The sequence below is a fragment of the Oratosquilla oratoria genome, chromosome 42 (genome assembly GCF_046742065.1).
Source record: "Oratosquilla oratoria isolate Oo_2021 chromosome 42, ASM4674206v1, whole genome shotgun sequence".
Taxonomy (NCBI): domain Eukaryota; kingdom Metazoa; phylum Arthropoda; class Malacostraca; order Stomatopoda; family Squillidae; genus Oratosquilla; species Oratosquilla oratoria.
In genome coordinates this window covers 36,984,212-37,010,495 of record NC_134818.1, presented here as the reverse complement: position 1 = coordinate 37,010,495, position 26,284 = coordinate 36,984,212, and the positions used below count along the sequence as shown (strand labels likewise).

The following is a 26,284-nucleotide window of genomic DNA, read 5'->3' as shown; positions in this document are numbered from 1 at the left end:
AACTACGAAGATGCGCAAGTCATCGAAATGTTGCATATGTTGACAATAACATGGGTTGGTTCGCTACTATCACTGACCCCAGTGATATTGGTGCTACGGAGATAGAAAAGAGAATAATACAAGGCAAACCAGGGCTGATTGCAAGACCTGGGCTTGAACACATGTTCACAAAATGGTGTAAAAATGGTAACTGTAGAATATTCATGAATACAGTATAAGGAAATAGGCTTAATGATATAAACAATAGTATGAACATGCGTATGTAGATCTTGTTTCCATTTACCTAGGCAAGAATATACATCCTATGAACTTGTTGCTCGATTTCTAAGATTATAGCTAGGGAGGGGAACTGGATGTTTTGTTTGAGAGGATTGTTGATGGTCTTCTATTGCAGGAATAGCGTGATTCTGTGATTGCAAGACGGTCTACGTAAGATTGTGCAAACTGAGTGCTTTACCTTTGTTCTTTTGACATGCGTGAGAAGTTGGCGCATTTGTTTCGCTTTGAAAGCATGTCTTCAGCTGGTAGTGAATTGGGAGAGTTAGAGTCGTGAGAATGTGTGTGTGTGTCGGTGTCATCTGAGTTAAGAGCTGGTGCATCCTCGTGTGATGAAGCAGAGTTAGTTTGAGCAGTTGTGCAAGAATTAATTGAAGTTAAATCAGGTTTTGCCTGCTTGGCGACGTTGATGTGGTTGACTTTGCGGGGTTTTGCTGATGGCAATGCAGGTAGGAAACGATTAGCATAAATGATGCCATGTTGAGCAGGGTAAATGATATTATGTTGCTTCATCAGTGTTGAGCCTATGAGGATATCAGCAGAGAAATGGACGTCAGCTACGTAGGCGGTAACTTGAATGGCTGGGCACTCATCTTTGAAGCTAATGTCGAGGGAAAATATACCAATGATCGGTAAAGGTACACCATCTACAGGGGAGTGTGACTCAGGGTGTCATGTGTGGTCTTTTTTCTGGGGTGTCGGTGCGTCGTGCCTTTGTCCATTTTCGTATAGTTCTGCTGGGATAGCCGTAGTTCCGGAAGACCTGTGAAATATTTTTTTCCTTCAGCCTTCTTGGATTCCACAGTAGAACAGTCTTTGTTTGTTCTGTTCCATAAAGTACTTATCACGTTCCTCTTGTGGTAATCTGGATGGTAGCTATCAAAGTCCAACAGTCTGTCTGTATGTGTCGGCTTCCTGAAGACACTTGTCCTAAGGGTGTCACCCTCGCGCTTGACGTTGACGTCTAGGAGTGGCAGTTGGCAATCTTTTTCCAATTCCATTGAAAATATGGCCGGTTCGATACTGTTGATGAGACTAAAGAAAGGTTGCACGTCCTTGCTGTCCAAAATGGCGAACACACCATCCACGTACCTAGTCCACAATTTGAGCGAAGGTGCAGCACAGACGTTGCATCACTACTTCAGCCACCACAATTGAAATAGGCGATCCCATAGGTGTGCCCTTGCGTTGGTGATAGGTGTAATCCCTGAAGCGGAAGAATGTCGAGTCAAAGCACAGGGAGACGAGTCCCATGAGTTCTGACAAGGAGTATCTGATTAGCCAAGAATCCCCGGTTCTCCTCCATGGCCGATTTCAGCGCTCTTTTTGCCAATTCTCGTGGGATAGACGCAAACATGGATTGAGCATCGAAGGAAACCAAGACATTTACTCTCCTCAGGTTAAGTCCTTTGATTCTTTCGATGAAGTCAGTTGAATTCTGTAGCATCTGTGGTGAGTTGGTCACTAGAGGTCTGAGAAGTTTAGCCTAGTACGATGCAAGATGTTAAGATGGTGAATCTCTAAAAGCCACTATGGGTCGAAGGGGAATATTTCATGTTGATTGTATTTGATATTGGAAAGAGGATTGCTTTATATATGTGACTGAGAGTATGAACCTTTTCCAGGCTCACTTTGACCCTTTATATTTGAGTTCACGATCTTGTACCCATTATACCCCCTGAAGACGATTCCTGGACGGGAATCGAAACGTCGGGCAAATAAACCTTTGAACTGAGTCTGGTATTTACAGTTTACATACAAGATTAATTAAGCATACCATGAACCAAAGGAACAGTGTACCTATCTGAATTTCAGAGAGGTCGTATTGTGGGTCAACATGAAGGTGGACTTAGTCAACGCAAAATATCTGAAAATCTGTCAATACCCCTTTCTACTGTTATTAAAGTGATCGCACAATTCATCAGAGAGGGTAAGAAGGGCATTAAACCTCATTCAGGTCGTCTCTGGCCATCAGAAATAACCATGCGTCTTCTCAAAAGAAATGTCGAAGAGGATCCACATTTGCATGGCCTCTGACATAGCAGCACAACCTGATGTCAGTCCCAGAACAGCTGTCAGATATTTCCACAAGCTGGATTACTATGGCAGAGCTGCAAGGAAACAACTCCTTCGTCCAGCCAATAGAAAGCGCAGAAAGGATTGGGAGGTTGAGATGGTGGAGAGACCTGTGGCCTTTTGGAGTACTGTAATTTTCTCTGATGAGCCACGATTCGCATTCTTTTCTGACAGTGGAAGAGTGTGGGTCTCGAGATTCTGTAGTCAAGTGTTTGACCTCAAAAGACTGCAGCCAACAGTGAAACATGGGGGCATTTCAATAATGGTGTGGGGTGCAATTTAAAGTGATGGTCGATCAGAGCTTGTGGAGTGTCAAGGAAACATCAATTCAGACAAATATGTTTCTATATTAAAGGAAGGACACATTCCAATATTCTCCAGTGATAGAATGAGTAAAAATGTCTTCTTATTTATGGAAGATGGAGCTCCTTGTCACACTGTTCAAGCAACACAAAATTGGTTGAGCCAAAATGGGATCAGGAAATTTCCATGGCAAAGTCAGTCCCCGGATATGAACCCTATTGAACACCTCTGGGGCATATTAGACCGACAACTTCGCAAAAAGAACAGGAAGCCATCTTCAAAGCCCGAACTCTTAGAATTACTACGGGAAACATGGCAAGAAACCCCTCAAGATGATATTCGTGAACTAATCATTAGCATGCCTAGAAGGGTCCTTGCATTGAAAAAGGCTAAGGAGATGTCAACTAAGTATTAGTTATTCACATTGTGACCACTTATAAGCACTTTAATTGTATCAATTGATTGTTTGATAAATTAAACGATTTCTCTTGGTGTCTATTAAATTCTGTCATGTCTATATAACTATATATATATATATAATATATATATATATACATATATATATATATATATATATATAGATATAGATATATGAGAGAAATTCGCTTGAAACAGCAACATCAATCTGATAATTTTTTTGGCAGTTGCATGTAGGATCTTACGGGTGGCCGAAAGCAGTGGGTTCGAATACTACATTCGAGTGTCATAAAAATTATCATTGTGTATATGCTGGTACATTGTGACAAGTTGATGAAGGTGGAAAAAGAAGTCACGGATCTAGTTCCGAGTTCCTGAGTTTATTCCTGACCGGTTTCGCTCTATGCTTCTGAAGAAGCATAGAGCGAAACCGGTCAGGAATAAACTCAGGAACTCAGAACTAGACCCGTGACTTCTTTTTCCACCTTCATCATTATATATATATATATATATATATATATATATGTGTGTGTGTGTGTGTGTGTGTGTGTGTGTGTGTGTGTGTGTGTGTGTGTGTACTAGCCAAATTACCCGCGTGTTGCTGCGGGCAAATGATGATCATTTTAATTTTGATTGATAGAATTTGTGGAGAAAAGTTGCACGTATCAATATAACTCAATGGAAAAGGTAACACAAATAAAAGTTTAAGAAAGTAAGAAAATAACCAATTTGAGGAGGAAGACGGCCTTTGGAAATAAAATATACTTGGCCGTAAGAGAAGAACTGAGCCAACCTTTATTTATCTTTGAACTCGAGTTAGTTAGAGGGCGGAATAGATGAGATGGGGAGAGGGAGGGAGGGGGGATTTGGGAGTTTAGTGTAAGAAAAGAATGAAATGGAAGTTAGAGTTATGATAGGTGGGGCAGACCCACTTGCTCGGTTATTTTTAAAGTCTCGTGGACTATTTTTTGAACTCGAGTTCGAGTATATTATCGCCCGCAAAAAAAAAGTAAAATAAAAATAACCAATATTTAAACATTTGGTAAAATTATACAATCATTTTAAATTTACATGCTTTCTCCTTACAAAGGCTATCATAATTTGTGGTAACATTAATTTCACAAATATAAATAATATTTATGAACTCATACAATGGTTTGTTTAATCATAGTAATTTTTGTCACAAAAATACTATACGTGTTAAGGGGGAACTACAGTAGTAGCGTGTTACCACACCATACCCCTTTAACCCTAGCCAAAATATATATATTTTTGGAATTGAAATTTAGTTATCCAAGTACCTGGAGGGTATCACAATATATATGGTTATGGGGGTCTATCTCCAAAACCCTAGGAGTTCGTGAACAGAGGCTACTACTTTATTATAGTTGATGTGTGTATATGTATGTATATATATATATATATGTGTGTGTGTGTGTGTGTGTGTATTTACCTAGTTGTATTTTGCAGGAAGGGGAGCTATGCTCGCAGTGTCTAGTTTGCTTTTAAACTCATGAATGGTTTTTGCGCATACTATTTCATTATCCAGTTTGTTCCAAGTGTCCAATACTCTATGTGGAAAACTGTTTTTCTTCAGTTCTCTTCTGTAGCTATGTTTTTTTTTCCATGTCCTCTTGTGTTTCTCTTGTCCCAGTTTAGTAAGTCCTCTCTATCAAGTATCTCTGTGCCTTTCATGATTCTGTAGATGGTCAGTAGGTCACCTCTCTTCTTTGCTCCAGCGTCGGTAACTCCAGTTTAGCCAATCTCTCCTCATATGATAGGTTTGCAAGTGCAGGTGCCATTTTTGTTGCTGCTCTCTGGATTCTTTCTATTTTTTTTTTTTTTTATCCTTTTTGATACTGGGGGACCACAATGTCGCCGCATACTCTAGTCTGGGCCTTATCAATGTAACCAATATTTTTTTTATCATGTCTTCGTCCAAGTATGCAAATGCCACTTTTATTTATCTTAGCAAGTTGTAAGTCTCCCCGACAATTTTGTTAATCTGTTTATCATAGGACAATTTTGTTTATCATAGGACAATTTTGTTAATCTGTTTATCATAGGACAAGTAGTTTGTGATAATTACCCCCAAATCTTTTTCGGATCCTACCTTCTTTACTTCCTTGGTTCCAATTGTATATTTTCCTGATATTCTGTTTTTGCTTTTTCCAAACTCCATTATGCTACACTTCTTAGTATTAAAGTCCACTTCCCATTTCTGACTCCAGTTCCATACCTTGTTCAGGTCTTCCTGCAGTGCTTCACAGTCCTTATCAGTTTCTACTTCCCTTTACAGTTTGGCGTCGTCTGCAAAGCTCATGTAACATTTCACATCCTCGTCCATGTCATTCACATAAATAGCAAACATTATTGGTGCCAGGACAGATCCTTGCGGTACTCCACTGATCACCTCTTTCCAGTCTGAATATTTTTCTCTGAGCACTACTCTCATCTTTCTACCAGTCAGGAAGTTCTCCATCCATTTTAGTAGGTTCCCTTGTATTCTTCCTGTGTTCCATTTTTTTTTTTAGTAATTTTCTGTGTGGTACTTTGTCAAAGGCTTTTTGCAAGTCTAGGAATGCACAATCAGTCCATTCATTTCTTTCTTGCACTATGTCTATTAGTCTTGAGTAGAAGCATATTAAATTTGTGGTGCATGATCTTCCTTGCCTGAACCCAAATTGTCTTGGGTTTAATATGTTGTTGTATTCCAGATGTTTTACCCATCTATTCTTGATTATTTTCTCACAAATTTTGGCTATAGTGCTTGTTAGTGATACTGGCCTATAGTTGGTGGGTTCCTCCTTGTTTCCTCCTTTATATATTGGTACAATGTTAGCATTTATCCAGTCATTGGGTATCTTTCCTTCTTTGAGTGCGCTATTTATTATGATGTGTATTTTGTCCGTTAGTTCTTCTTTGCATTCCTTTAGAATCCAATTTGCAATACCATCCGGGCCATGTGATTTTCTGACGTCCAGTTTTGATAGGTGTTCTGATATTTCTTTTTGTGATGTTGTAAACTCACTCATGTGGGGAGATTGCTTGTTATTATCTTCGTCCCAATTTTGTATTTTCTCTCTGGTGAAGACAGATTTAAAGTGGTTGTTCATGACTTCGGCCATCTCTAATTCTTCTGTGTATTCTATATTTCCTTGGCGTAGTTTCACCATTTCCTGTTTGGTTTTAAGTTTACCATTCATACCGATAGAATAGTTTGGGTTGATTTTCGCATTTATCTATAATATCCTTCTCATGGTTCCATTTCTCTTCCACTGTTGTCTCTTCCATATAGAATTTTTCCCAGTTTGCATTCCGGAAGAATATCTTTAGTTTTGCAAAGTCTGATTTGTTGTACATCAATCTTCCTTTCCTATGCTTTTCATTTCTTCCTTTAGTACAGTTTCGATGAGTATATGGTCACTCTTTCCAAATGGTGTCTTGTAATGGATTTTGTCCACAATTTCAGGTTCTGTCTATTCAATTCTGTGTGTGTGTGTGTGTGTGTGTGTATATATATATATATATATATATATATATATATATATATATATCGGTAAATCCCAAAGCTAGTGTATTGAAGCACACTGTCCGCCTAAGAACTAAAAATACGGAACGTAGTCTGGAGACGAGCAAAAGGACATTTACCAATGCCAGAAATTATACCACCACTACGAGGATTGGGGGAAATGTCGAAGTACTACACCATCTAGTAAGGACAACACTTTACTGGCGGGTCGGGTGTCTTCTATCCAGTCTGTCCCTAGTGCCTCGTAAATGAGGTGAAAATTGACGCATATATTAACACTAGCATTGTAACTTGCCAAAGCTTCTGAAAATAGCCTCGCACCATTTCCGGCCTCTTTATACTTGATGCCCGCATTCTGCCAATCCATCTCGTGTTGTTGATCTTCGCAGTCTCAGTATCGCCAAGCATCTCTCGTATTCAATGCCCTCCGATGTTCTTGTAGTCGTGTCGCCAAATTCTTACCTGTCTCTCCTAAATAATGGGCTTCAATATTCTTGCAATTTACATCGTTCACCACACCCATCTGATTGGCTACACTTTCTAAATCTTTCACCTTCGTCAAAGCCCCATGCAGTGTGTTCATCGGTTTGTGCCCCACTTCTACCCTGTGCTTTCTTAGTAGTCTCGTTATTACTTCTGACGCTCATTTCACATACGCTATGGTAATTCTCTCGTCCACACTAGCGCTCTTCTGCATCGTTTTCAAAATATATTTTGTGTATTTTCATTTTGATTATTATATTTGTGTTATTCATTCCAAGATATGTTTTGCTGTATCCCTGAGGTTATACTTAACATATGTCCTCATAATGAGTATTGTATTCCTGGAGTTTGTTGATTTATTTTCTGTTACCAATGCATATGTGTGTGTGTGTATATATATACATACATATGTGTATATATATATATATATGCATACACACACACACATATATATATTACACACACATACATATATATACACATATATGCACACACACATATATATACATACATATATATGCATATATATATATATATATGTGTGTATATATATATATATATATATATGTTTGGTTTTCTGACTTACAGCATATGGTATGGTAGCTTCGAGTGGCTTCTCTTGAGGTCGTGGAAAACGAGCCGAGCGGTTTGTGACTTTATTGTGAATATCTCCACTCTCCGAAGATGAAAGGTTCATTTTATACAACAGTCCGGCAAGGTTGCCGACAAGGAAAAATATTTACATAGTCGCTGTTTCCAGCGAGACTAGACATCGAAATGGGTTTATTTTATATACAGAGATAACAGAGAATGATGATACATCACTTGTATCATGTATATATGTATGTCCGAATTTGGACTGGAGATAATAATAACCTTGAGGAAATTAATTGTCGAGATGGCAATCTTCGTTGGCAGGCATCAAGGTTTGGTGACAGCTGTGCGCGTTTGAGGTCATGACCCCGATAGTGTGGATTCTCGGAACAATAGAGTTGACCGCGATGCTTGACCCTTGGTGTATGTCAGGTCTGGAATACCATCTTACTCCAATGTTGGTGCAATGAGTATGCATGGATGTGTGTGTCCTCGTCTAGACAGACTGCGTAGTTCTAGAAGATTTCTAGAAGTTTTCCAATATATATATATATATATATACACATTATATATATATATATAACTTTATGCGTCTACAAAAACAACAAGGCATTGATGACACTGCGTATATACCGCTCCTGAGCCTTCGTCAAAAGAGCCCTCACCCACTGCTCAACATGGACCGCCACGAACGCAGAGCTTAAGAGAATCACCCAGCTTCGCAGCAACAACAATTATCCCATGCAAGAAATAGTGTTATGCGCCATCGACTGGACAACTTTATGCGCCAACAAGAACAACCAGTTACATCAAACATAAAACTCTTCTATAGTGGTACTATGTCTTCAGCCTACAAGGATGACGAGAAAGACCTCAAAGATATCATCTACAAGAACGTCAAACCCACCGACCCGGCTTCAAAAATCGACCTCGTCACTTATCATAAGACAAGAAAGACATCCAACTTAGTCGTAAAGAAGAGCTGCCTCCCTAAGACAAGTGAAATGAAAGAAGTGGTGAATGTCGTGTACCAATACACATGTTCCAGTGGTGACTGCAGTCGCCTAAATTCTCGGTACATCGACGTCACCACTACAACACTGTCAAAGAGGATTTCAGCACATCTGCAGGACGGCGACATAAGAAGACACTACCTGTACGAGCATGGACTCGCACTTCAGAGACATCATATGGAAGGCATCACCACCATCATCGAAAGGAACAACAATACCAGAAGACTAAAAATGACAGAAGCGGTGCTCATTTACAATAATAATAAAAAAAAAACCGGCTATCAATATTCAGCAGAAGCCTAAAACGTCATTTCCAACCAGAAGGCAGAGAGCGCTGATTGGCGGGCGGACGTTTCAGCTCTCCGCCGATATATATCAACATGCGGCCAAATCGAATCATTCTGTCAACAATACGACCAGTTAACACCTCGTGAAGATGGCCAGTTAAGGCTGAATGACGTCTAGAGGAAAATACCATGGATTTCAGTACTCTTCTAAGAGATCTGCATCTAGATGATCGCACATTGGTGCGCAGCATAGAAAAGAAATTCTATAAACAGAATAATGCTACCGCAGCTGTTGAATTTAACAACGCATGCATATGCATATATATATATATATATATATATATATATATATATATATATATATATATATATATATATGCGCATTTCGGTAGAAGGGTTTTCTGTAGACAGATTTCTTTGAAGAAAACATCAATATTTACATTAATGATCCTCTTGTAGAGATTTTCCAGTCGTCTCTCTATAGTTTTGGTTTCGTGGCGTAAGAAAGCTATAGCTAGTCCGAAGGACATGTGTCAAACTCAGGAGATTAAGTTGAAGTTTGTAACTGACGTTTCGTATACCAAGTACATTTTTAAAAGCAATGACAAAAGGTCAGGGAATAGGATCTTTTATACAAAAAATGGGGGAACATGTAGCAAAAGAACAACAAATAGGAGAAAAGAACGAGACTGAGAGGTCAGTCAGTCAGCAGTGTCGATGTCGTGGATGCGAAAGCCAATCAGGTTCGTTAGACACAGGAGCTGAGGGCAGTGACGTCATCAGTCGTTCAGGGTGCCTGAAAGAGTAGAGATCTCTCCGCGTGAACGGGATGACCATGAATTCTTGTGTCTGTAGGTCCAAAGAAGGTGATCTCTCCAGAATATATATAATATATATATATATATATATGTGTGTGTGTGTGCGTGTGTGTGTGTGTAGTCACGATCTTTCATAAACTTGATATAATAGTCACTGTCATGTTTAGTAAGAAGTTGTTGCATATCAAGAGATAATCCATGAACTAGTGACAGTTTACTATAGTTAACTATAATTTTGACAATTTATGGCCTTTGCAAAACTTACATAAACACACAACGGAATGAATTGTTAATGAGGAGAAACTAATAATTTTCATAAGATACTATTCATATATCGAAATAAAATGATCAGGAGCAGATTAAAGACTTCTGATGCAAAACACTTGTATCTAAACCACAGGAGTACGCCTAGTTCAAGATTAAAAGGTCCTGTTACCAAGCGCGACATCAAGGTACAAAAAGATGACACGGACACACTTATATCTGAAAAGTAAGATAAGAATCCAGTCATCAGACAAAAAAGTGACGAGGACACACTTAACCTGAGAAAGTACCTTAACTTACGGTAAGCGGCAGCTTCCTCTTCGGGGAAAAGAAGTGGAAAAAAGCCAAGACCCTCGTCTGGTCTACTCTTACATGACCACGAGGTTGCCAAAAACAGCTAGGGCATCGACTGGCACCTAAAGGTTTTAAATAAGATAAAACCTACTACTTAATCCTCTTAAACCTATCCAGAGCCCATTCTGGGGTCTCACATCTTCACCTAAAATGTCAAAGACATATGAAATAAAAAATACATACTCACTGTGATCCGACAGTCACCTTTAATATCTAGACAGGGATACCGTACGTTGACCTGAACACACAGACAGAAGGTGAGTATAAAAGTCTCCTTCGATCCACACCATACTTTAAATAATTACACACAAACAATTTAAAATGGGAAATCTAAACCTCTACACATATACTGATTATAACAGTTGGGGGGAACACCGAACCACTATTTTAGACTTGGGTGAAACCCGACCCTTGGGAAGGTCACTAGACGAGTTCTCAGTTCTGAAATATTCCTAGGGTCAATGGACCCCATACATTATTTCAGGACTATTCATCACCAAACATATTGTCAACAAGCTTCCTTCCCCTCCCCCGGCCCCGACATCATGTCATCCTCAAGGCACATAGGGTTGGGGTAGTGACGTTTATTATTTTCCAAGTTCCCTTTCTTTTGTAAGAGGTTGCTTCTAAGATAGCATCCACCTTCCACTTTGTACTACTGAAGAGGATTGTAGTTAGCAATCGAAATATATAGTTTCGTTTACGCAACTCTTTCGTCCGACTGTGGTGTTAGTGATATATATATATATATATATATATATTATATATGTATATTATATATAATATATATACAGTATATATGTGTGTGTATGTATATATAATATATATATATATATATATATATATATATATTATGTTTGTATGATTTCCTATTCCGGTCATTATTGACGTTTCATACAGAGAAACAGCGTGTGATTGGCTGGAAGGATGACCTTTTTTGGTCCCCTCATGGTTGAGAGGGCAGGACAGTTTCCCACGCACGCTCATTGGCTGGTTTGTCCGCTCGCTACCCCGGGGGTGTAGTGTGATGTTTTCTGTCCTGCCTCGGGGCTTGCTTCTCCTAAATGGAACGATAGCTCACCACGCCCTGGAGATATGGAAAGTACCTGCCTTGTGTACAAATTTTCTTGCCCAAATAGGAACTGTACGCCCTACGACGCTTACATAGGGTTGACTACTACCAGACTCTCCAGGCGCCTGAGCTATCATCTGACTCAAGGAGGTCCCAAACGTCACTTCCTGGAGAAACATGGCCAGCATCTCACAGGTGATGTCCTTCGGCAGAACACTGTCATCATTCAGAGAGAGTCCGACAAGAACCGCCTTGCCTACCTTGAAGCTTTATATATTGCGGATAGTAAGCCATTTAGGAGAAGCAAGCCCCGAGGCAGGATAAAAAACATCACACTACACCCCCGGGGTAGCGGGGCTCGAGAGAGCGGACAAGCCAGCCAATGAGCGTACGTGGGAAACTGTCCCGCCCTCTCAACCATGAGGGGACCAAAAAAGGTCATCCTTCCAGCCAATCACACGCTGTGTTTCTGTATCTTTGTAATATATAAACTCTTGCATTTGTTCCATCTTTGTATTTTGATATATGACTCAGGTAGAGTCGAAACGTCAATAATGACCGGAATAGGAAATCTTCTCTTTCCTTTACCCCTTGCTATAAAGGATTGCCTAAGAGAAAATATATACGTATATTAGTATAAATGGGCAGCAAGTTTTCTTGTAGACATGTTCGTTTGAAGACCAGAGCTAATTCTATATCTATTATCTTCTGATTTTCTCAATTTTCCTAATGGTTTGTATCTCGAAGGGAGATCAAAAACAAGGCTTCCGAGATCCATGGTGTTATTGTGACGAAAAACATTACACTAATTTAAAATACAAGCTTTCGGTTGAATCATACAACCATCTTCAAGTAACAATAAATTAACAGGAAGTGATTAAATATGAGTAAATTGGAGAGGTAGGTTGTAGCTAAGCGTCAGGTACTGGACTGGGTTTCGTATCGGCGGGATGTAGCTGGACATTAGATCACTGTAGCCGGACGTTTGGTCTTTGTTGTCACGCAGCCTCGCTGTTTAGTTGCAAAGTACTGTGTCCGTCTGTATATTAATGATAGGGGTGTACTGTATTGTGTAATGTAGACTCTTTCCAAGATCTGTAGTTTCTTGTTGTTGTTGCATGAAGCATTTTTGTATTGTTAACTAAATCTTGTCTGGTGTTTTGTTGTGTGTTTATATCATGTGTTTGCGTATACTTCCTCCACGGGCGTGGATTGTGAGTCTCCTGCTCACAGAGGTAGTGGTAACACATCAGTAGCATTGGGGAGAAGTTTGCAACATTCTTCGGGGCAAGTGAACTGGTACACCACATCAGTCTGTTTGAGGAGAGAGTTTTTTCAGTCATATTACTTCTCATTATCAGGTTAGAGACTTACACTTTTTGTAGTATGATGAGGGTCAATTTGCCATGCGAGTTGGTGCATGCAACGTTACGTGCAAGGATATCTTTTAGAACACGTTCGTCTGTTTAGTATGCTGGTGGCATTTGGTTTTTGTAATAAATTGTGTGTGTGGATGGTGTGTTGTTTTGTCCATCTTGTGTTGTGTTGACAAGTAATTCTTTTAAAGTAGACTCAGGGATATGGGGGGGGGATGTCATTATTATGATACCCCCCCCCCTTCTTACCATGTTGCCAAACGGCTACATGATATCATCTCCCCTTACATTCCTAGAACTTACCCCCTCCGCTCTACTGAGGACTTTGTAGACATCCTACGGGTTAATAAACCGGTCGGAACCCTGGCATCATTAGATGCTAAAAATCTTTTTACTGAAATTCCTGTATTAAGAACAATCAATATTATTCTTGACTTTGTGTATCATAATAATGACATCCCACCTCCCCATATCCCTGAGTCTACTTTAAAAGAATTACTTGTCACTTGCACCACAGAAGTTCCATTCAGGTGTCCAGATGGAAACCTGTACGTGCAGCAAGATGGGGGAGCGATGGGATCACCGTTAGGTGTCCTCTTCGCTGAAGCCTTTATGTCTGCTGTAGAAAGATCAGTCTTTCAGGACGGAGAGTTAAAACCATCTATCTACTGTAGATATGTAGATGACATCTTTGTCAGCACCCCTTCTGTTGATTTGTTAGAAAATATACGGTGCCGACTTCAGGAAATTTCAGGCTTAACTTTTACCACTGAAATGAATAACAATGGTCTACTCCCCTTCCTGGATGTGCTGGTTGATTCTACTTCCGACAACTTCATTACTAGTGTATATCGAAAACCCACCAACATGGATAAATGCATGAATGGCAAGGGCGAGTGCACAGACAACTACAAGAAAGGTGCCATTAGAGCACATGTAAAAAGAGCCATATCAGTGTGTTCCTCGTGGCAAGCTTTACACGGTGAACTTCAACACCTTAGACAAATGCTCACAAACAATGGGTACTCTAACACTGACTTTGATTCTATTACCAACATAATGCTAGAATCCCATCTCACAATCAAAGAACCACAGAATCATAACTTCATTAACATTTACTACAGAAACACCTTCACTAGTAATTACAAAAAAGATGGAAAAGTCATTAGGGACATCATTCATAAGAATTGCCTTCCTACAAATGAGAACAACAAAATCAGAGTTCTCATCTACTACGAAAATCCAAAAACTTCCTCTCTGATCATGACAAACAATTTGTCTAGGCGATCAGACTTCACATCTAGAACTAATGCAGTGTATCAATACAGCTGTTCCACAGGAGATTGTAATCTCCTCTCTCATACTTACATTGGTTTTACTAGATGTAAAGTCAGCCGTCGCCTATCTTTACATGTACAAGAGGGAGCAATCAAAGAACATCAAAGGATTTTTCATAACGCTGCACTCAGAAGGGATGAGTTGATCAATAACACCAAAATTATTGGATCAAGCTATGACTCTAGGAGACTACAATTACTCGAAGCCTTTCACATTAAAGACAAAGATCCAATCATTAACATCCAGAGCAATCTAATTTCTTCTATCCCATTTTATAGAAATAAAAATCCCCCACTCCCCCCTCCCTCTACCCCTTCTCTCTCTCTCTCTCCCTTCACCTCCACCTCCTCCCTCCCCCTCGGTGACCACACCCGCCTAACCCTACCCCACCCCCCTTACCCCTTGACCTCTGAGATCCCTATTGTCTGTCCCCCCTTTTGTCTGACCTGATCTTAGGTATATATACATCGGTCATCCTCGGCTTGTCACTTTCCCTCTTTCTCTCTTCCCTTTAAATGTAAGTCTTCGTATTTATTTTCACAAAATTGTCATCTCTATTATTTTTGTCACCATTACTGTTACCATGTAATTTTTGTTATTTCCGTTATATCTTGATATTATCTTGTATCTTTACTGTTACCATGTAATTTTGTTATTTCAGTTATATCTTGATAATGTCTTTTTCAAGACGAAACGTCGATTTCAAATAAGAGCAAATGGAAGAATATAGAGACCTAGTTTCAATTCATCCGGTTAATGGAAAATCTCTAATCAGGAAAATCGAGAATACGAAGAAAAAACTGAACAAATACAACAATGCTGTCGTTTTTAACTCCACGTGTATATATGTGTATATATATATATATATATATATATGCGAATAAATCACAAAAAACACGCGATTCACAAAATGAGTAATAAAACCAATTGGAAAATAAAATGAAAGGTGACCGAACGTTTTCGTCTATTTAAGACGAAAACGTTCGGTCACCTTTCATGTTATTTTCCAAGTGGGTTCATTAAACACACCCACACACACACACACACATATATATATATATATATATATATATATATTTATATATATATATATATATATATATATATATATATATATATACACATATGCTGAGACATTCTGACAGGTTGACGTAAGCGGAGTAGGAAACACAGGAGTCTTAGGCCTCTTTCAGACGGCGCGGGCGATGCCCGCGCTTTAGCGCGGACCCGCAAGCTAATTACTGATGTTTTCAATGTAATCTTCCACACGGCGCGGACGAAATGCAGCGCGGGCGCCACTTGGGTTGCCCGCGGACCCGCCTCCGCGCGTTGTTGCTATGGGGTATAGTGTCTAATGCATGTCTTCACACGTCGCGGGCAGCTCCGCGACCCGCGAACTTCTCCGGAGGAAAGTCATTCAGTAGCCGATTGAATTTTCAGGTGATTGGTTGTGCGTGACTGTCCCTTTGTATCTAATGGAAGCTTATATTGATACAGAGCAGTTGATATCCCTTGTGCAAAAGATACCAGCTCTATGGGACAAATCACTTGAAGATTATAAATCCAGAACACACACAAGAGAATGCTGGAGGGAAGTGTGTATCAAGCTCAACCCAGACTTCGAGAGTTTATCAGAGGCAGATAAAAGCAAATATGGTAAGTGCACAAATATATTTCTTCCATCCCTTTACTTCACGATATTTACATAATTTTAACAAGGAAACATAGGCCTGTAAGACTTAATACTGCTAACATAGGTGATTATAGGAAAGAAAGCAACAGAAAAAATGAACAGAAATACACCTCTAACTGGTGGTGCGCGGGAGGCGGGTGGTTTTGACCCGTGCTGTCTAAATACCAACACGGAAGCGGGTGCATCCGCGCTTTAGCGCGGACGCGGGCATCTCCCGCGACGTCTGAAAGAGGCCTAAGACTCCTGTGTTTCCTACTCCGCTTACGTCATATATACATATATATATATATACATACATATATATGTATATATATATGTTATACCAGCTTTTTTGTTGTATAAACTTACATTTAACACGCTCCACTGAGATACTGAAATCCATTTCCCATTTCACCGACCACGTGAACAATTTAAGATTCTGCAGAATATCGGCGTCTTCTGACCTAATTAGGAGTCTTAATGTCGTCCGCATAATTACTAACCTATTAATCCGACTGTCTGTGTCGTTGATGTACATAATGAACAATAAGGGACCCAAAACCGTGTCCTGGGGAACTCCACTAGTAACACTCCCCCAATTGGATTTTACACCGTTAATGGTGACCCGCTGTTTTCTGTTACTGATTCATGCTCTAATCCATTCAAACAAAATTTCTCCTATGCCATGGGCTTTGACTTTATTAAGTAGTCTCTGGTGGGGCATCTTATCGAATGCTTTGCCAGTCAAGGTAAATAACATTATGACGATCAATGTTATCTGGCGCCTTGGAGACATTAATATAAAAAGATAAATTAGTTACACATGACTTAACCTTGGAGAACCCATTCTGTGAGTCACGAATCAAACCATGTCTCTCGATGTCATCTCTAATTCTAATTGCTATACTGATTCAAGCATTTTATCTATAACTGATTATCTCCCTTTTTGAATACAGGAACAACGTTTGCTTACCGAGTAATAGGCACAAAACCAGTGTCTACCGACTTATTAAATATTTCCGTTGACTGGTCGCAATTTCCTATTTACACTCTTGGAAAATTTTCGGCTAAACCAGGGGATTTTGTGGCATTAAGTCTATCAATTTGTTTTACTACTTCTACCTTCCCAATGCAGATGTTAGTCTACTTCCTTCATCCTCACTGTAAATCGGGTAGCAGTCAGATACCATATCTAACGTCTCCTTTGTAAACACGTGAGAAAATATTTGTTAAACGCTTCGCTAATCTTTTCCTCCTAATCTATCATGACATCGTCGTTTTACATTGGTCCTATCCTTACTGTTTGTTCTGCTGAGATGAAAGAAGCCCTTTGTGTTGGATCTCGCTTGTCTGGCAACCTTAATTTCGTAGTTGTTTCTAGCCATATCGTTATATTTGGACCTAAGGTGCGTTCCTTTTTATTTTTTCCCTGGCGAAAATAATTCTTATTCCAATCTCGTTTTTCAACCTATCCGTCTTCCATTTGGGCGTAATAGTATTCTTCCGTATTACCTTGAGGGAAATAAATTTATTTTGTGCATTTAGATTTAAAGCTATTAAGTTATTGTATATTCAATTCAGATCGTTGACCATGCTGTCGATCTGTATCGGTTGTAATATGATGTAATATAATATAACGCAATGCGTAATTTATAACTGCGTATGTACTTACGCGCCTTCTCTTGCGCAGCAAACACACGTCAATACGTCGATGTCACATTATATGATATACTGTATAACTATGTATACCTATGCAGATATTCTATCCGTATACAGCCCTACCTTTTCCTGTAACATCTTTGCATGTAGATGCCCTGTATGTATCCATGTTCATAATGTAATAGGTTAGACGTGGCACCTCTGTATATGATAGGAAAAATCGAGACATGGTTAAATGGTAGAGTTTAAAGCTGAATTTGATATTGCGGGATTTAAACACTCAGGCTATAAACCACAAGGTGGGGTGTTCTGTTGTACGTTAAAAGCAATGCCCATGCCTGTGTTTTAGAGAAAGTAAAACAGGATCCATATGATAGTTTGTGGGTAGAAAAAAAAAAAAAAAAAGGTGTAGTATATAAGCCAAAAACATTATTGTTAGCAGACGACAAACTGTTGTTTCAAGAACTGTCTAGCATATGCAAATGGGACTTTGATAATGGGTGATTTCAATTTTACTGACATTGATTGGATGACCCTTGACCATATAGGTAGTCGCTTGATAGATTTTCTCGGTGACGATTACTTAGTTCAGCATGTAAAAGATCCCACAAGACATGGAAACTTACTCGATCTATTGATCACTAGCCGTAAAAGCATGATAACCGATGTAGAAGTTGGTGAAACTATTGCAAATAGCTATCACAACTTATTAGATTCAAACTGCTAATCTTTTTTTTTTTTTTTTCAGAATAGATACTTGTGTATCTAAAATACCCGATTTTAGTCAAGCTTAGTTCATAGAATTACGTCAGGAGCTTCAGCTTACTGATTAGGAGGCAAAATTAAGCGAAAGACCTGTAGATCAGATGCGGGAAATATTCCAAATTATGTTTACCAAGATGGCTCGACAAAGAAGCTGAAAAAAATATTGCTAAAAAGAGACAAGCTTATAAGAAATACAAGTGCTCGGGTGCACCTAATGACTATCAAATTTATGTAATAATACAGAGAGATTTAAAAAAGACATTATAAAAAACGAAAACGACAACATGAAACGAATATCGCTGATAAATCCAAAGAGAATCCAAAAGAATTCTAGTTACATTACAGATAAAAAGGTTATTACGAATCGCATTGGCCCACTATTACCTGCTGACGGTCAACTTGAGTATTCAAACGAAGGAATGTGTGATATTTTAAACAACTATTTAAGCTCAGTATTCGTAAACGGGACACCTCAGAGTGAACTACAAACTGAAACTTGTGAAAAATCTAAGGTGAACTTACTACGGTAAATATAACAAAAGAAAAAATTAAAAGGTGTATAGAGAAACTCAAAATTAATAATAATAATAAAAACAGGGCCTGACGTCTGGCATCCAAGAATCTTAAAGGAAATGAAAAATGAGATTCTTGTTTCATTTGAAATCATTTTCAAGAAATTCATCATATCCGGAGATGTCTCAGGAGAATGGCTAGCTAACGTTACTCACATATTCAAAAAAGGTGACAAAAAGAAACCAAATAACTACAGGCCTATAAGCTTGACTTCAATCGCAGGAAAAATTATGGAAACTATCATCAGAGATGCTATCGAACACCATTTAGAAAGTAATTGATGATAGCCAGCATGGATTCAGATTGAAACGTTCTTGTGTGACCTACTCGAATTCTACGACACAGTCATCTCGAATATGACAAAAGAAACAATATAGATTTAATATATTTAGACTTTGCAAAAGCTTTTGACACCGTCCCCCACGAAAAGCTACTTACTAAATTAGCTTCACATGGAGTAAGTGGTAACCTATTAAGTTGGACTAGAAATTGGTTGAATGATCGAAAACTGTTGTTCTAAATGACAAAACTTCTAGATGGAATTTTTTTTACGAGTGGAGTTCCTCAGGTTTCTGTTCTTGGGCCCCTTTTATTCATAATATATAAATGATATAGACCACGGACTAAAATACCACGTAACTTCGACTTTTGTTTACTCTATCCAAGGTCCATGTAGACAGGTCAGCCAGTCGAGCGGACCGAGCGCGGGCGAGGAGGGGTGATGACGTCATCCACGCCACACCTCCCAGCCACTCACAGTACTGACTTGAACTTGACCACCCTTGGAGCCTGTTATCTCTTCCCCTCCCCCCCACCTTTTTTTTTTTTTTTAACTGCATTACATATTACCTACATGCATTACTAATTAGACGAACACTTGGAATATTAAAGGGTCTATTGTAAGCACAAATATATTCATAGTAATTATGGCAAACAGTAGTCATAATACAAAGAAAAATTAAGTTCACACCATTCATAATGTCATAAATATTCAATATTTGTTATTGAATATAAGCCACTTAATCATAACATAAACAACAAAGGAAAACAGGTAATATGGTCCTAGTGAAAAAGTAAACTACATATCATTCATGTGGTCAGTTTCATTAGCTTTCTGTTTTGACCTTTGCATGACTTATGTTTTTTCTTATTTTCTTAATGTTATTATTCAGATTCCTAATTCTAAAGTACACAGATATTTTGGCAAAAAATTATATGACATCATGAGGTACATCAAGTCCAACATTTTCTAATTCACGAACAAGTGTTTTCAAGCACTCTTTCCCTTCCTTGAGACTGTCACCGTGTATTACTTTAAATGTTTCTCTCATAGTTGTTAATTGGGAAAAGAAGGTGTCAGCAGGAGCATACAATCCACCTCTGCTTACTTCATCAATCCATGTTTTAGCCATGGCGGTAGGCCTACAGTCACTTGCTTTGTGGCATAAATGAGGATATTTTGTGTTAATTTTTTTAACAATATAACCACCAATATATTTGAGAGGTTCTTCTATAAGTACGTGGATTGCTTTCTGTGGATTACACAGTCTCTTAGGTTTTCATCGATGTTATCGTACTCATAATTTACATCTGGCCCAACATCCAAATCTTTGAAGCAGAGACTAATAATGTACAGTTCTGATGCCAACTGCCTCGCATCAAAACATGAAACTTCATTTTCCCTTTTCTCAAGTTTAGTTTTATTTGACAGTCAAAATTTGCTGCAGTTGTATTTGGTTTCAGCGCAATACATAGGACTGTACAGAATGCTGCAAAAGTCTTTCAATCTTGAATATATTTTGACTAGAAATCTAAATCAAGACAGCCTGGAGCATTTATTTGGGTGCATACGGCAAATGCGAGGAACATACGACCATCCAAATTCTGTAACTTTTAAATATAGCCTCAAACACCTACTCCTAGGAAAAGACGTTACATTTCTTGCTCAGAAACCAAATACAACTGCAGCAAATTTTGACTGTTTGTCAAATAACACTAAACTTGAGAAAAGGGAAAATAAAGTTTCATGTTTTGATGCGAGGCAGTTGGCATCAGAACTGTACATTACTAGTCTCTGCTTCAAAGATTTGGATGTTGGGTCAGATGTAAATTATGAGTACGATAACATCGATGAAAACCTAAGAGACTGTGTAATCTCAGTTTCTAATCCACAAAAAGCAATCCACGTACTTATAGAAGAACCTCTCAAATACATTGGTGGTTATATTGTAAAAAAAAAAAATAATAATAATAATAATAATAACACAAAATATCCTCACTTATGCCACAAAGCAAGTAACTGTAGGCCTACCGCCATGGCTAAAACATGGATTGATGAAGTTAGCAGAGGTGGATTGTATGCTCCTGCTGACACCTTTTCCCAATTAACAACTATGAGAAAAACATTTAAAGTAATACACGGTGACAGTCTCAAGGAAGGAAAAGAGTGCTTGAAAACACTTGTTCGTGAATTAGAAAATGTTGGACTTGATGTACCTCATGATGTCATATAATTTTTTGCCAAAATATCTGTGTACTTTAGAATTAGGAATCTGAATAATAACATTAAGAAAAATAAGAAAAAAACATAAGTCATGCAAAGGTCAAAACAGGAAGCTAATGAAACTGACCACATGAATGATATGTAGTTTACTTTTTCACGAGGACCATATTACCTGTTTTCCTTTGTTGTTTATGTTATGATTAAGTGGCTTATATTCAATAACAAATATTGAATATTTATGCTAACATTATGAATGGTGTGAACTTAATTTTTCTTTGTATTATGACTACTATTTGCCGTAATTACTATGAATATATTTGTGCTTACAATAGACCCTTTAATATTCCAAGTGTTCATCTAATTAGTAATGCATGTAGGTAATATGTAAAGCAGTTAAAAAAAGGGGGGGGGAGGGGAAGAGATAACAGGCTCCAAGAGTGGTCAAGTTCAAGTCAGTACAGTACTGTGAGTGACTGGGAGGTGTGGCGTGGATGACGTCATCACCCCTCCTCGCCCGCGCTCGGCAGGCTGACCAGTCTACATGGACCTTGTCTCTATCCACACGCACATTCATGGTGTACAACACCATAGTCCTCTGGAATGGTCTTGCTTCAGTGTATCACTGTGACTCATAACTAGTCTGCTCAATATCTTATTAACGTGATAAGTGGTAATTAAGTTACTCTGTATATTAAAAGAAATCCCCAAGAATATGTTTTCTGTGTCAGCTCCGAAAACCCAGACAAACTGCATTCGTGTTGCATCTGTCTTGTTTATAGATCATAACAGCAGCTGCATGAAGAAATCTATTATCATGTTTACATCAATTAACCCAAAAGCCGTAGAATTGTTGATCTGCACTACATTTTTTTTTTTCAAATGACAATAATCTGTTGCACAGTGGTATAAATTGCGTCAGTACGGTATGATTTAAAGTGCCGTGTAATTGCCATGTCGGTGTAATTTTAACCAGACTTCTCTGTTGGCTATGAATTGATTTCCTTTTGCTATAACACTCGCATGCATTCATTCTCCGTATGGTCCAGATTCAAGTATAGACCAAGTCCATCTCAGTCTCACCCTGGGTGTCAATAGGTTAATAAACCAAAAATTTTGACTGTCACTCGATCTGAAATTCCATGACGTCTGCCAATAAGAACAGGTGTGTTGGTCTGTTGGATGTGAATTAAGGATTGAATAGTACTAGGACTCTCCAAAAGTTAACACTGTCATGTGATTAAAATACAAGGCGGATTATTTAAATAAATTGGTGGGCTAGTCAAAATTTAATATAATTAGTCCGCCTGGCTACCTGAAAAAAGTTACACTCAACCCCTGTACACGGTATAATTTCACAACGTTCATACATCGAACGGACGTACAAATACGTTCCTGGGAGTTCTCAACTGCACGTTATTATTATTTTATTCTGCCCCAGCTGGTCTGATCTTAGTTATCAAGTTCAACTTGCTTATCGACCTCGATTGTTAAGTTATTACAGCAACACCATGTATATACATCCCGCCCGGGCTGAATGAAACCGCTTGGAGACAGCAAGAATCATCATAGTGTAGACATAACTCTAGTCTAGGTTCATTGCTATTGTTTTGGACTATAGTTTCCTATCGCTTCTATCCTAGGGTTGATTCAGTGTTTAAATATATTCCTTACATAAAAACATAAGAATGAAAGAGACTGCAAGAGACCATAAGGCCTCCACTGGGCAGTTCCATGTCCATTACCATCTGTCACCCCCATCCATTACGTTGTCTAATCGTTTCTTAATCTGCTGACAGTTTCAGCGCTCACTTCATGTCGCACTTTTTTTTCTGTTCACTGTCGACTGAAAATACAAATGATCACAATCGAGAACACAACAGATATCGCTTGTAAACAAAATAATCACTGGTTTGTTATAACCACTCGAAGTCTGAAATAAATACATAAATAAAACGAAAATGTTATCACCTTCCTCTTCATACCTGTGTCGTCACCCATTGACTGAACCCACCTGTCGCAATGGCTGCAGTCGTTATGTAATTAAAATATCTCACTTAGTATTATCCCTACACTTATTTGTTATTCAAGGTATATAAGTTATACCTTAGTGCAATTAAGATTATCACAAATATTTAAATAGTTGCAGTAGTAGGCCTATAATTAGTTAAAATATTTCCCTTAGTTTACTATTCCCTAGATTTACCAATTTATCAATTTACTTATCCAGGATTACATATTTAATCTTAGTACCAGAAATATTTATCTCAACGATTTCCATATTAATCGAAAATACCTCGCCGTAATCAGATGCTTCGCAATGGCTGTAGTAATTCTATAATTAAAATATCTCCCTTAGTATATATTATTTCCTATAATTAATTTATCTATTTGCTTATTATTCAAGGATTATTTATTCTACCTTAGCACCAGAGAAATAATTATAACGATTTCCGTAATAATCCAAAGCGTCTTACCTTCACCAGATCCTTCTCAATAAACTCGAAAACTTCATGGCCTGTCCGAAAGAGATTCAGCGAACTTCTTAGGTTCAAACACTACTTATATCTGTTGACTGTTGACTGATCCGGGCGGGGCCACATGACGTCACTCACGATACGTCAGCGTCACGTGAGGAGCAGAACGTTATGGTTGCACGACGACGAAAACGTTTTCGCCCAGCGTCTTGCCCTCCCTTCCTCAGGTTCCAATATTATTTCGCACATTTCCGGAGGGTGCGTGCCTTGGCTGGCTACCCCCTTAATAAAGGGTGGAAAACCATTGGTATAAATATATACTTTCGAAAAAATATCGAGATGGGAGGCAGTGGTGGCTGAATATATTTGTATATACGTCATTTATCATATGTGCATGTGTCTATGTGAATATGTATATGCGTATACATACATACATATACGTATATAAATATATATATATATATATATATATATATATATATATATAATATATATATATAATGTGTGTGTGTGTTGCTCTGGGTATGCACTTTGAGTGCCACCCCCTAAAAAAAAAGGGGTCTTGCGTTCATACTTATTCTTCTGGCGATATTGCCACGTCTCCACAGTCACATGTTACTACCACATCTGATTCTGGAGATGTGGCACCTGCGGCGCATCAATGTACTCGTACACCACGTCATCAGACAAAACGTTTTGCACGATCTTCAATGTCTGAGGTGGGGTTTTTTCCGTGCTTGGCAGGCGCGGACACAAGGCGGGGCCAGGGAGACACCCCAACGCCCCGAGTATGGTATACGTTCATAGTACTAGAATGTGATGGGGTATGTCGTTTTCGTCAAACATTTGATTCATTTATGAAGGCAGCCGCGTAGGTTTTTCTGTTTGTATCTGCTTGTAGAATTTGAAGGTGTCAAACTGTCAACTTTTCATTTGGCGTCATTGTCTCATTGTTTACGCGCCTTGCTCCCAAACTACGCCGCAGCGGTCGGGCAAACGTCAACAGAAGTCTTGCAAGTTCTTTCAGGTTGGCATGTTGTAATGTAACTTGCAAAACAGCGAGTTGTTTTTGTGCGTTTGAGCAGCAGTTAATGAAGGCAAAGGTCGTCGTCCAGCAGCCTTATTTCAGACAAAACCCAGACTTCTGAATTTACAGCATTATTAATGGGATTAAAATATCGGCGTGTTCCAAGTATCGGTTATCGGTTCGCTCCCCCTCCCCATAACATTCCTGGATCCGCGCTTGGTGATAATTTTCCACTTCTTTTGGCTGTCGCCAACGGGCTGGCATACGGTCTCCGGATACCCGTCAGTTGTTACTTTTAAAATACCTTTTTTCATATATAAGACAACGACTGTTAATTATGCCCACCTCCTCCTAGTGGCATAGTAACAAATAAACACGTACAAACACATTAAAAATCGGAGGGCTATAAGAGGTCCCAGGAGCAGATTAAGGACCATATGTCTCAAGGATGTGAAGAAATGCAATTTTCCACGTAGACGCCTAAATAAATACTTGAAATAGCTTAGAAGGTGCTCAAGTTCAAACAATGGATGAGTTCAAATCTAAATTTGACAATTGGAAATCAAAATTTGAGGCCAGGAAAAAAAAAAGACTGGACCCCACAAACGTTGCTTCTTTCCTATTTAATACAATTAGGTAAACACACACACACACACGACTTAATGGTGAGGTAATCTAACTCGACCGCTAATTCAGCAATTCGAATTCTAACCTCGTCCAAAGCTAAAAATTTCAGCATTGCTGCAATGTGGACCGGCACTCCAACTCTAGTGGGCAAAGAACTGTGTGCACATGTAAGGTCACAGCATAACTCATAGATTGGGACACATGAGCTCTCATTTGGGAGTGTAACAGATGTCGATCACAAGTCCAACATGTGATCCATTATAATGGTGAACCACACAATAAACACTAGTCTTCAAACATTTCTCAAATTCCCTGCTATATTCAACTGACATTCTCTCATCAGATAACAATTGATCCCTATATCTTCTAGAAGACAACCAAATTACAAAGGGTACAGCATAGAATCCCTAAAATGATCCCTCATTTATGTAATAAACCCTGTAAACAGTGTCTTTGTGAACTTAATTTATTTAGCTTATCCAAATGTAGAATGTTGAGCGATCTAATTGGTCATTGATGTTCCATGGCTTTGTTAATATAATCATAGATGATTATTTTATTGTGGACCATAGTAATGCCACAAGAAATAATGGTTACAGAAAATAAGAGATCAAAACATCCAACGAATCACATTTTTTTTCTTTAACTGTATTGTAAATATACATGGGACGGAGGGGGGGGGCTCGCCGATTTAATGAAGCGGCCTTGCTGTGGATGTGCTGTGTCTTGCGACACTGCTTCTGACCCAGGGCAGTGGACAAGGTGCAGGGATGACCCATCA

The 26,284-nt window shown here is 38.7% G+C and overlaps 1 protein-coding gene across 2 annotated transcripts in view; it reads right to left on the bottom strand.

The window, feature by feature from the left end:
• The window catches only part of LOC143021765 (uncharacterized), a 37,810-nt gene extending 13,847 nt beyond the window's left edge, over window positions 1-23,963 (bottom strand). The window contains exons 1-2 of one of the 2 annotated variants that reach the window (XR_012966002.1): window positions 23,850-23,963; window positions 12,249-12,803 (exon numbers count right to left, since the gene is read on the bottom strand). The gene's annotated coding sequence lies outside the window, so the exon portion shown is untranslated. Of the gene's footprint in view, window positions 1-12,248; window positions 12,804-23,849 lie in introns of those variants that run through there. The other variant, XM_076179473.1, reaches the window with a different exon arrangement.
• Between the last annotated feature and the right edge of the window lie 2,321 nt (window positions 23,964-26,284).